We start from the raw sequence: 11,656 nt of genomic DNA on the forward strand, positions 1-11,656 counted from the left end.
ACTTCCTCAGAGGTAGGGAGGCGAGCAGGCCAGAGGTGGATGAACGCAGTGCCCTTGTTTGGGTGTAGGGCCTGATCAGAGCCTGAAGGTACGGAGGTGCCGTTCCCCTCACAGCTCCGTAGGCAAGCACCATGGTCTTGTAGCGGATGCGAGCTTCAACTGGAAGCCAGTGGAGAGAGCGGAGGAGCGGGGTGACGTGAGAGAACTTGGGAAAGTTGAACACCAGACGGGCTGCGGCGTTCTGGATGAGTTGTAGGGGTTTAATGGCACAGGCAGGGAGCCCAGCCAACAGCGAGTTGCAGTAATCCAGACGGGAGATGACAAGTGCCTGGATTAGGACCTGCGCCGCTTCCTGCGTGAGGCAGGGTCGTACTCTGCGAATGTTGTAGAGCATGAACCTACAGGAACGGGTCACCGCCTTGATGTTAGTTGAGAACGACAGGGTGTTGTCCAGGATCACGCCAAGGTTCTTAGCACTCTGGGAGGAGGACACAATGGAGTTGTCAACCGTGATGGCGAGATCATGGAACGGGCAGTCCTTCCCCGGGAGGAAGAGCAGCTCCGTCTTGCCGAGGTTCAGCTTGAGGTGGTGATCCGTCATCCACACTGATATGTCTGCCAGACATGCAGAGATGCGATTCACCACCTGGTTATCAGAGGGGGGAAAGGAGAAGATTAATTGTGTGTCGTCTGCATAGCAATGATAGGAGAGACCATGTGAGGATATGACAGAGCCAAGTGACTTGGTGTATAGCGAGAATAGGAGAGGGCCTAGAACAGAGCCCTGGGGGACACCAGTGGTGAGAGCACGTGGTGCGGAGACAGATTCTCGCCACGCCACCTGGTAGGAGCGACCTGTCAGGTAGGACGCAATCCAAGCGTGGGCCGCGCCGGAGATGCCCAGCTCGGAGAGGGTGGAGAGGAGGATCTGATGGTTCACAGTATCAAAGGCAGCCGATAGGTCTAGAAGGATGAGAGCAGAGGAGAGAGAGTTAGCTTTAGCAGTGCGGAGCGCCTCCGTGACACAGAGAAGAGCAGTCTCAGTTGAATGACTAGTCTTGAAACCTGACTGATTTGGATCAAGAAGGTCATTCTGAGAGAGATAGCAGGAGAGCTGGCCAAGGACGGCACGTTCAAGAGTTTTGGAGAGAAAAGAAAGAAGGGATACTGGTCTGTAGTTGTTGACATCGGAGGGATCGAGTGTAGGTTTTTTCAGAAGGGGTGCAACTCTCGCTCTCTTGAAGACGGAAGGGACGTAGCCAGCGGTCAAGGATGAGTTGATGAGCGAGGTGAGGTAAGGGAGAAGGTCTCCGGAAATGGTCTGGAGAAGAGAGGAGGGGATAGGGTCAAGCGGGCAGGTTGTTGGGCGGCCGGCCGTCACAAGACGCGAGATTTCATCTGGAGAGAGAGGGGAGAAAGAGGTCAAAGCACAGGGTAGGGCAGTGTGAGCAGAACCAGCGGTGTCGTTTGACTTAGCAAACGAGGATCGGATGTCGTCGACCTTCTTTTCAAAATGGTTGACGAAGTCATCAGCAGAGAGGGAGGAGGGGGGAGGAGGGGGAGGAGGATTCAGGAGGGAGGAGAAGGTGGCAAAGAGCTTCCTAGGGTTAGAGGGTTAGAATATCAAGAAACACGTGCGGAGGAAACCTGGCACTATCCCTGCGGTGAAGCATGGTGGTGGCAGCACCATGCTGTGGGGGTATTTTTCAGCGACAGGGACTGGGAGATTAGTCAGGATCGAGGGAAAGATGAACGGAGCAAAGTACAGCGAGATCCTTGATGAAAACCTGCTCCAGAGCACTCAGGACAGACTGGAGCAAGGGTTCACCTTTCAACAGGACAACGACCCTAAACACACAGCCAAGACAACACAGGTGTGTCTTCAAGACAAGTCTCTGAATGTCCTTGGGTGGCCCAGCCAGAGCCCAGACTTGAACCCATGTCTGGAGAGACCTGAAAATAGCTGTCCAGCAACGCTCCTCATCCCACCTGACAGAGCTTGAGAGGATCTGCATAGGAGAATGGGAGAAACTCCCCAAATACAGGTGAGCCAAGCTTGTAGCGTCCTACCAAAGAAGACTTGAGGCTGTAATTTCTGCCAAAGGTGCTTCAACAAAATACTGAGTAAAGGGTCTGAATACTTATGTAAATGTGATATTTCTGTATAGTTAAAAAAAGAAGTTATTTTTTGCAAAAACTAATAGAAACCAGATTTTGCTTTGTCATTTTGGGGTATTTTATGTAGATTGATAAAAAAAACTAAGATTTAATACATTTTAGAAAAAGTCTGTAACCTAACAAAATGTGGAAAAAGTCAAGAGGTCTGAATACGTTCAGAAGGCACTGTATATATATATATATATATACTTTTTAGAATATATATTATTTGAATATACAGTACCAGTCGAAAGTTTGGACACACCTACTCATTCAAGGGTTTTTCTTTATGTTGACTTGTTGGCTGCTTTTCCTTCCCTCTGTGGTCCAAGTCATCCCAAACCATCTCAATTGGGTTGAGGTCAGGTGCTTGTGGAGGCCAGGTCATCTGATGCAGCACTCCATCACTCTCCGTCTTGGTCAAATAGCCCTTACACAGCCTGGAGGTGTGTTGGGTCAATGTCCCACAAAGCGCAAACCAGATGGGATGGTGTATCACTGCAGAATGCTGTGGTAGCCATGCTGATTAAGTGTGCCCTGAATTCAAAATAAATCACAGACAGTGTCACTAGCAAAGCACCCCCACACCATCACACCTCCTCATCCATGCTTCGTGGTGGGAACTAAACATGCGGAGATAATCCATCCACCTACTCTGCGTCTCACAAAGACACCGCGGTTGCAACCAAAAATCGCAAATTTGGACTCATCAGACCAAAGGACAGATTTCCACCGGTCTAATGTCAAGTGCTCGTGTTTCTTGGCCCAAACAAGTCTCTTCTTCTTATTGGTGTCCTTTAGTAGTGGTTTCTTTTCAGCAATTCAACCATGAAGGCCTGATTCACGTGATCTCCTCTGAACAGTTGATGTTGAGATGTGTCTGTTTCTTGAACTCTGTGAAGCATTTATTTGGGCTGAAATTTCTGAGGCTGGTAACTCTAATGAACTTATCCTATGCAGCAGAGGTAACTCTGGGTCTTCTTTTCCTGTGGCGGTCCTCATGAGAGCCAGTTTCATTACAGTGCTTGATGGTTTTTGCAACTGCACTTGAAGAAACTTTCGAAGTTCTTGAAATGTTCCACATTGACTGACCTTCATGTCTTAAAGTAATGATGGACTGTTGTTTCTCTTTGCTTATTTGACCTGTTCTTGCCATAACATGGACTTGGTATTATACCAAATAGGGCTATCTTTTGTATATCACTCCTACCTTGTCACAACACAACTGATTGTCTCAAATGCATTAAGAAGGAAAGAAATTCCACAAATTAACTTTCAACAAGGCACACCTGTTAATTGAAATGCATTCCACGTGACTACCTCATGAAGCTGGTTGAGAGAATGCCAAGAGTGTGCAAAGCTGTCATCAAGGCAAAGGGTGGTGTCACGGCCGTCAAAAGGAGGAGACCAAGGCGCAGCGTGGTATGCGTACATTCTTATTTATTTTAACGAATGAACACTGAACAAACTAACAAAATAAAAAAACGAACCGTGAAGCTATATGGATAGTGCAGACAGGCAACTAAACATAGAACAAGAACCCACGAATACCAAAGGGAAAATGGCTACCTAAATATGATCCACAATCAGAGACAATGATAAACAGCTGCCTCTGATTGGGAACCATATCAGGCCACCATAGACATACAAATCACCTAGACCTACAAACACCCTATACATACAAAAACCCTAGACAGTACAAAAACTAACGTACCCACCCTAGTCACACCCTGACCTAACCAAAATATAAAGAAAACATAGATCTCTCAGGTCAGGGCGTACAGTACCCACCCCCCCCCCCCCAAAGGTGCGGACTCCTGGCCGCAAACCTGAACCTATATGGTAGGGTCCGGGTGGGCATCTACCCTCGGTGGCGGCTCCGGTTCTGGACGCAGCCCTCCCTTTTTACGCTGATCCTTCCGCCTTTGTAGAACCGGACCGTTGGATCATCGCTGGAGACCCCGGACTGGGAACCATCGCTGGAGACCCCGGACTGGGAACCGTCGCTGGAGACCCCGGACTGGGGACCGTCGCTGGAGACCCCGGACTGGGAACCATCGCTGGAGACCCCGGACTGGGAACCGTCGCTGGAGACCCCGGACTGGGGACCGTCACTGGAGACCCCGGACTGGGGACCGTCGCTAGAGAGAGGCTCTGGACTGGAGATCGTCGCTGGAGGACCCGGACTGGAGACCGTCGCTGGAGGCCCCAGACTGGGGACCGTCGCTGGAGGCTCCGGACTGGGGATCGTCGCTGGAGGCTCGTTGTTGGAGGTTCCGGACTGTGGCCCGTCGTTGGAGGTTCCGGACTGTGGCCCGTCATAGGAGGTTTCGAACTGTGGCCCGTCATTGGAGGTTCCGGACTGTGGCCCGTCGTTGGAGGTTCCGAACTGTGGCCCGTCGTTGGAGGTTCTGAACTGTGGCCCGTCGTTGGAGGTTCCGGACTGTGGCCCGTCGTTGGAGGTTCGGACTGTGGCCCGTCGTTGGAGGTTCCGGACTGTGGCCCGTCGTTGGAGGTTCCGGACTGTGGCCCGTCGTTGGAGGTTCCGGACTGTGGCCCGTCGTTGGAGGTTCCGGACTGTGGCCCGTCGTTGGAGGTTCCGGACTGTGGCCCGTCGTTGGAGGTTCCGGACTGTGGCCCGTCGTTGGAGGTTCCGGACTGTGAAACGTCGCCGGAAGCTCTGGACTGGGTACTGTCGCCGGAAGCTCTCGACTGGGTACTGTCGCCGGAAGCTCTGGACTGGGAACTGTCGCCGGAAGCTCTGGACTGGGTACTGTCGCCGGAAGCTCTGGACTGGCTACTGTCGCCGGAAGCTCTGGACTGGGTACTGTCGCCGGAAGCTCTGGACTGGGTACTGTCGCCGGAAGCTCTGGTCTGTGAAAGCGCACTGGAAGCCTGATGCGTGGTGCCGGAACTGGTGGTACCGGGCTGAGGACACACACCTCAGGGCGAGTGCGGAGAAGAGGCACAGGCCGTACTGGACTGTGGAAGCGCACTGGAGGCCTGATGCGTGGTGCCGGAACTGGTGGTACCGGGCTGATGACATGCACCTCAGGGCGAGTGCGGAGAGGAGGCACATGAGGTATTGGACTGTGGAGGCGCACTGGAGGTCTGATGCGTGGTGCCGGAACTGGTGGTACCAGGCTGGGGACACGCACCTCAGGGCGAGTGTGGAGAGGAGGCACATGACGTACTGGACTGTGGAGGCGCACTGGAGGTCTTATGCGTGGTGCCGGAACTGGTGGTACCGGGCTGAGGACACGCACCTCAGGGCGAGTGCGGAGAGGAGGCACAGGACGTACTGGACTGTGGAGGCGCACTGGAGATCTAGAGCGTATAGCTGGCACAATGCGTCCTGGCTGGATGCTCACTTGAGCCAGGCAAGTGCGAAGAGCTGGAATAGAGCGCACCGGGCTATGAATGCGAACTGGAGACACCGCGCGCATCACTGCGTAACACCACACGCTCCCCAGCACGCCTGCTCTGCAGCGCTCCCAATGCTAGCACCTCTCTCCAGAATCTTGCGTCGAACTCCTTATCCGACTCCCTGACTGGCTGTATGTGGCCCCCCCCAAATCTTCTTGGGGTTTCTGTAGCCTACCTCGTTGGTATTTCTCCTCGTAATATCGCCCTTCTGCTTTTGCTGCCTCTATATCCACCTTCGGAAGGCGATACTCCCCAGTCTGCGTCCAGGGTCCTGCTCCGTCCAAAATCTCCTCCCAGGTCCATTCCTCCTTTTCACGCTGCTTGGTCCTTTTATGGTGGGTTCTTCTGTCACGGCCGTTATAAGGAGGAGACCAAGGCGCAGCGTGGTATGCGTTCATACTTATTTATTTTAACGAATGAACACTGAACAAACTAGACCTACTAGACCACAAATCACCTAGACCTACAAACACCCTATACATATAAAAACCCTAGACAATACAAAACTAACGTACCCAGCCTAGTCACACCCTGACCTAACCAAAATATAAAGAAAACATAGATCTCTCAGGTCAGGGCGTGACAGGTGGCTATTTGAAGAATCTCAAATATAAAATATATTTTGATTTGTTTAATACTTTTTTGGTTACTACATGATTCCACATGTGTTATTTCATAGTTTTGATGTCTTCGTTATTATTCTACCATGTAGAAAATAGTAAAAATAAAGAAAAACCCTTGAATGAGTAGGTGTGTCTGTATATATATATATATATATTATTATTTATTTTTTATATTTCATAGGCTACACCCAGGCTGTAAAATTCGTGCTACTTTCTGCATTCCATTCCAAAATCATTTTTCCTTCGACTCCTTGCCAGAGAGAGAAGGCTAGTTTTTCACAATGAAATTCCACCCTCATCTACCTCAGTTTTCAGAATGGAATTCAGCAACCCTCTACCAGAGCGAGAGAACAGTTGGAGTGTGTGAGAGAGAGAGCTCCTCATTCATTGATCTTTGTCACAGTACTGAATGGGCAGGCCACTCCTGGGACTATCATATGGCCCTGTCAGCCACCATTAAATAGCTCTCAATGATAGACCAGGCTTGTACTGGTCCTTTCAGATACTGTCTGCTTCCTAAATGATAGACCAGGCTTGTACTGGCCCTTTCAGATACTGGCTGCTTCCTAAATGATAGACCAGGCTTGTACTGGCCCTTTCAGATACTGGCTGCTTCCTAAATGATAGACCAGGCTTGTACTGGCCCTTTCAGATACTGGCTGCTTCCTAAATGATAGACCAGGCTTGTACTGGCCCTTTCAGATACTGTCTGCTTCCTAAATGATAGACCAGGCTTGTACTGGCCCTTTCAGATACTGGCTGCTTCCTAAATGATAGACCAGGCTTGTACTGGCCCTTTCAGATACTGGCTGCTTCCTAAATGATAGACCAGGCTTGTACTGGCCCTTTCAGATACTGTCTGCTTCCTAAATGATAGACCAGGCTTGTACTGGCCCTTTCAGATACTGGCTGCTTCCTAAATGATAGACCAGGCTTGTACTGGCCCTTTCAGATACTGTCTGCTTCCTAAATGATAGACCAGGCTTGTACTGGCCCTTTCAGATACTGGCTGCTTCCTAAATGATAGACCAGGCTTGTACTGGCCCTTTCAGATACTGGCTGCTTCCTAAATGATAGACCAGGCTTGTACTGGCCCTTTCAGATACTGGCTGCTTCCTAAATGATAGACCAGGCTTGTACTGGCCCTTTCAGATACTATCTGCTTCCTAAATGATAGACCAGGCTTGTACTGGCCCTTTCAGATACTGGCTGCTTCCTAAATGATAGACCAGGCTTGTACTGGCCCTTTCAGATACTGTCTGCTTCCTAAATGATAGACCAGGCTTGTACTGGCCCTTTCAGATACTGTCTGCTTCCTAAATGATAGACCAGGCTTGTACTGGCCCTTTCAGATACTGTCTGCTTCCTAAATGATAGACCAGGCTTGTACTGGCCCTTTCAGATACTGTCTGCTTCCTAAATGATAGACCAGGCTTGTACTGGCCCTTTCAGATACTGGCTGCTTCCTAAATGATAGACCAGGCTTGTACTGGCCCTTTCAGATACTATCTGCTTCCTAAATGATAGACCAGGCTTGTACTGGCCCTTTCAGATACTGGCTGCTTCCTAAATGATAGACCAGGCTTGTACTGGCCCTTTCAGATACTGGCTGCTTCCTAAATGGCACACTTCTCCTTACATAGTGCACTAGTATATGAAAAAAAACCTCACCCCCCCCCATTTCCTTGCTCATTATCTCTCTATCTTTCTCTCGCTCTCTTCTCTCAGACAACACCTTTTACTTATTTGCAAGTCTTTGAAAAGAACACATATTACATTCCAAAAACGAATTCAAAGATGGGCACATCCCCATGGCAACAGAACAACTAAACTCAAACCTTGGATAACTGTGGTGATTGCTTTACTCTATACAATCATTGTGGTCCATCAATAGTCAATATGCCCCAAGAGAACTGTGGTGTGTGTGTGTGTGTGTGTGTGTGTGTGTGTGCTGCATCACTCAGAGAATGGAATTTTATTACAGCTGGGTCTACACACCAGAGGGGGGTCTCTAACAAGATAAAGCCCAAGCAGAAATCCTCTACAGTACTATAGTCTTTAGTCTTTGGTGGGTAGAGAAGACTAGAGCACTCAGATGTGCGACCAGTATATTCAATCACATGCATTGGATTAGGACTTCCGATCTGCCTGCAGTACATTGGAGAATAGAAGATGTTTCTTCTATTGATGAACTACTGTCTATATGTTTGATTCATCACAGACACAATGTATAGGTGATTGTGCCATATGTTCTTTATTCTATCATTTGAGACCAAAAACACAAACAACATTAGCTATGTATCATTATAACCATTAAAAGGTTTTGGAGTAGCAATACCTCTTCCCCTAGTTGAGCACACACGTTCTACAGCAGGCTACCAAATACCTATTAGTGAATCAAAGAGGTTAATGAGGCTCTCTGATTTCTGCTTAATATCACCACCTGCTGGCCATTAAAAACAGGCAGCTACACTACCTATATAAACTAACTCTGCCCTATGTGCCTAACATAACTATTTTCCAGGTCATGGAAATGTAATAGATAATAATAAAATATCTTGAAAGTGTTTGAGAGAGAGAGACAGACAGACAGACTAACAGATAGACAGACAGACCGCCGACATATTTTGCTCCTCTCTCCCTCTCACATATATTCTGGTGAAATCTGCCTGATCGTGCGATAGCTCACATTCTGTTGAAGTAAAACGAAAAGAGCGCTGCGTGACCAGGCTAACTCTCTCACAGTTGCCAGACACTATTCTTCCTCTTGCTGTGCTGCTGCTGGGCCAGACGGGCGGGACCTGTCTTCTGTGAAACACCACCAGACGGCGCTGTAGAGTAGGGCTCACACCCTCCATAGTGACCTCACTCTGCCCGTACTTGGCCCTTGCCTTCCACTGCGCCCAAAACCGATCATTGCAGCATCGCTAGGGAGAAGGAGAAAGGGGAGGATGGGAGGGGGGAGAGAGGGAGAAAGGAGAGGAGCAGCAGAGGGAGGGGGAGAGCTCATAAATGTTGAGCATTTTTCAGTCTGAAAAAAGTACTACTCAAACTATTACTATAAATCATTACAATGATGTCATCATGGTTAGCCTACCTGTTGGAGCCTCCTGCAGGTCTGGGAGATATTCTTAATATCCGCCCACTCCAGGAAGGACAGGATGTCCAGGAGCAGCCAATCAGGGAGCTGGACCAGGTAGTCATAGCGATGCCAGCACAGGTTCACCCCCCCCCCCCCCCCTGTACTGTACCTGTAGGTGTCTGTGCTGTACCGGTGTCTGTAGTTATCTGTACTGTGCCTGCAGGTGGCTGCACTGTGTCTGTCTGTACTGTGTATGTAGTTGCCTGTACTGTGTCTGTGGTTGTCGGTGCTGTATCTGTAGTTGTCTGTACTGTACCTGTAGGTGTCTGTGGTTGTCTGTACTGTACCTGTGTCTGGGTGACTGTGAGTTGGTGGTAATCCTTACAGGGTGGTGCAGCCTGTTGACTGATCTCATACAAACACTCTGAGAGGAGAGAAGACATGATCTCTATACTACTAACACACACAGCCTCAGAAACTTTCATATGATATTTTGTGTGCGTGTGTGTGTGTGTGTGTGTGTGTGTGTGTGTGTGTGTGAAGGTGCTGGCAGACAGGGAGGGTGTGGGAGTGGGTGTCATGTGTGCCAACACTGTTTTCAGGACCTATTGTTTGCCAGTTCAACTCTTTGCTGAGTTACGAGGTACAATAAGTACATAGCCATGGGTTTGTCTAGGATTGAGTATGTGTGTGTGTGTGTGGTTGAGGGGAAGGATGAGAAATATGGAGAGTAAACGTGTGATATTACCCAGCACTCATTTCCTGACGACTCAAACTGAATTCTTCCACTGTTCTATGTTCGCTACATACTTCAATCTGAGACTGCCATCATTGAAGTCGTTAGTGGTGACATCAAAATGAAAGGTCATGTACAAAACAATGTTGTCAGTGATTGTATCATCTCTAACCAATCAGAGTATCAAAGCCAAAGACACATTTTCACAACACTACTTTACCCACATGTGTTCTGGCTTTGCCCCAACCCATCGGTTTCTGGGACCAATCAGAGCATTTAGAATGTGTTTGCATTCTAGAAATCGTCGGGGAGGTACTCAGATCCAGACTATTTGCAGAGAATAAACTTACATCCATGGGCGTGGCGTTTGGCCGGAGCAGAGAGTTTGGGTAGCCAGGCAACAGCATTCATTGTTAACAACAATGTCAAGGCACCATGCTCCTTCTGTTCAACTTCTCCTAACCAGTTCCTCAACCACAAGTCTTTCTGTTCCGCCTTCCACACTTTTTTACTCTGTATCCAGGCCATTTCTACGGTTTGAGGGGAAGTGAGGGGGAAATAAGAGGCTTCTGGTCATAGTGGGTGTCATATGTGTCAACACTGTTTTCAGGGCATGTTTGCCAGTTCAACTCTTTGCTGAGTTACGAGGTACATTAAATGGCCATGGATTTGTCTAGGATTGAAAGTGTGAGTAGATGTGTGTGTGTGTGTGTGTGTGGTTGAGGGGTAAACTGAGAAATCTCGAGCTTAAATGTGTGATATTGCCCAGCACTCATTTACAATAATGTCAAGGCACCATGCTCCTTCTGTTCAACATCTCCTAACCAGTCTCTCAACCACAACTCTTTCTGTTCCGCCTTTCACACATTTTTACTCTGTATCCGGGTTGTTTCTCACATTTGAGAGGAAGTGATGGGGAAATACCAAAGACTACAAAATGTCCACCCTGTTTGATATTTAATTGATACAACTTTTATTGGAGATTTACACATTAGGAGCAAAAGGATTCACAAGCCAAAATCAAAAATGCATTTCATTCCGAAAACCTCTGTTCGTCCCTCTATCCTTTGCTTTGCACAGTTGACTATTTCAAAATGTCTAAAGTACTGAATGGCGCTGCCCATGCTAAAACATCTTTAAGGCACTAGAGTCCTCTATCTATCTCTATGAGAAAGCCCTCAATGGCCTGCCCTGTTCTTATTATACCTCAGTGGTGTGTCACAGCAGCCATTAGTGCACATATATAAAGATGAGTCAAAGATGTTCTACCTCCATGGTGGAAACCTAAATATCACTTGAGCTGTGTTCGAATACTCATACTAACCGCATTAACTGTACTACTTGTGACGTGAATTGAGTATATAGTATGCTTATTGGTCATAGTAGGAAACATAGGAAATAGGAAATAAGATAGGAAACACTGTCACCACCGACAAATCCACTATAATTGAGAATTTCAATAAGCATTTTTCTACGGCTGGCCATGCTTTCCACCTGGCTACCCCTACCCCGGACAACAGCACTGCCCTCCCCTCTGCTACTCGCCCAAGCCTTCCCCATTTCTCTTTCTCCCAAATACAGTCAGCTGATGTTCTAAAAGAGCTGCAAAATCTGGACCCTTACAAATCAGCC

General features: G+C 48.4%; 1 pseudogene; it reads right to left on the reverse strand.

Moving 5' to 3' along the window:
* Positions 1 to 8,447: 8,447 nt before the first annotated feature.
* Positions 8,448 to 11,656, reverse strand: LOC139532466 (F-box only protein 36-like; annotated as a pseudogene).

Source organism: Salvelinus alpinus, chromosome 10 (assembly GCF_045679555.1).
Source record: "Salvelinus alpinus chromosome 10, SLU_Salpinus.1, whole genome shotgun sequence".
NCBI lineage: Eukaryota > Metazoa > Chordata > Actinopteri > Salmoniformes > Salmonidae > Salvelinus > Salvelinus alpinus.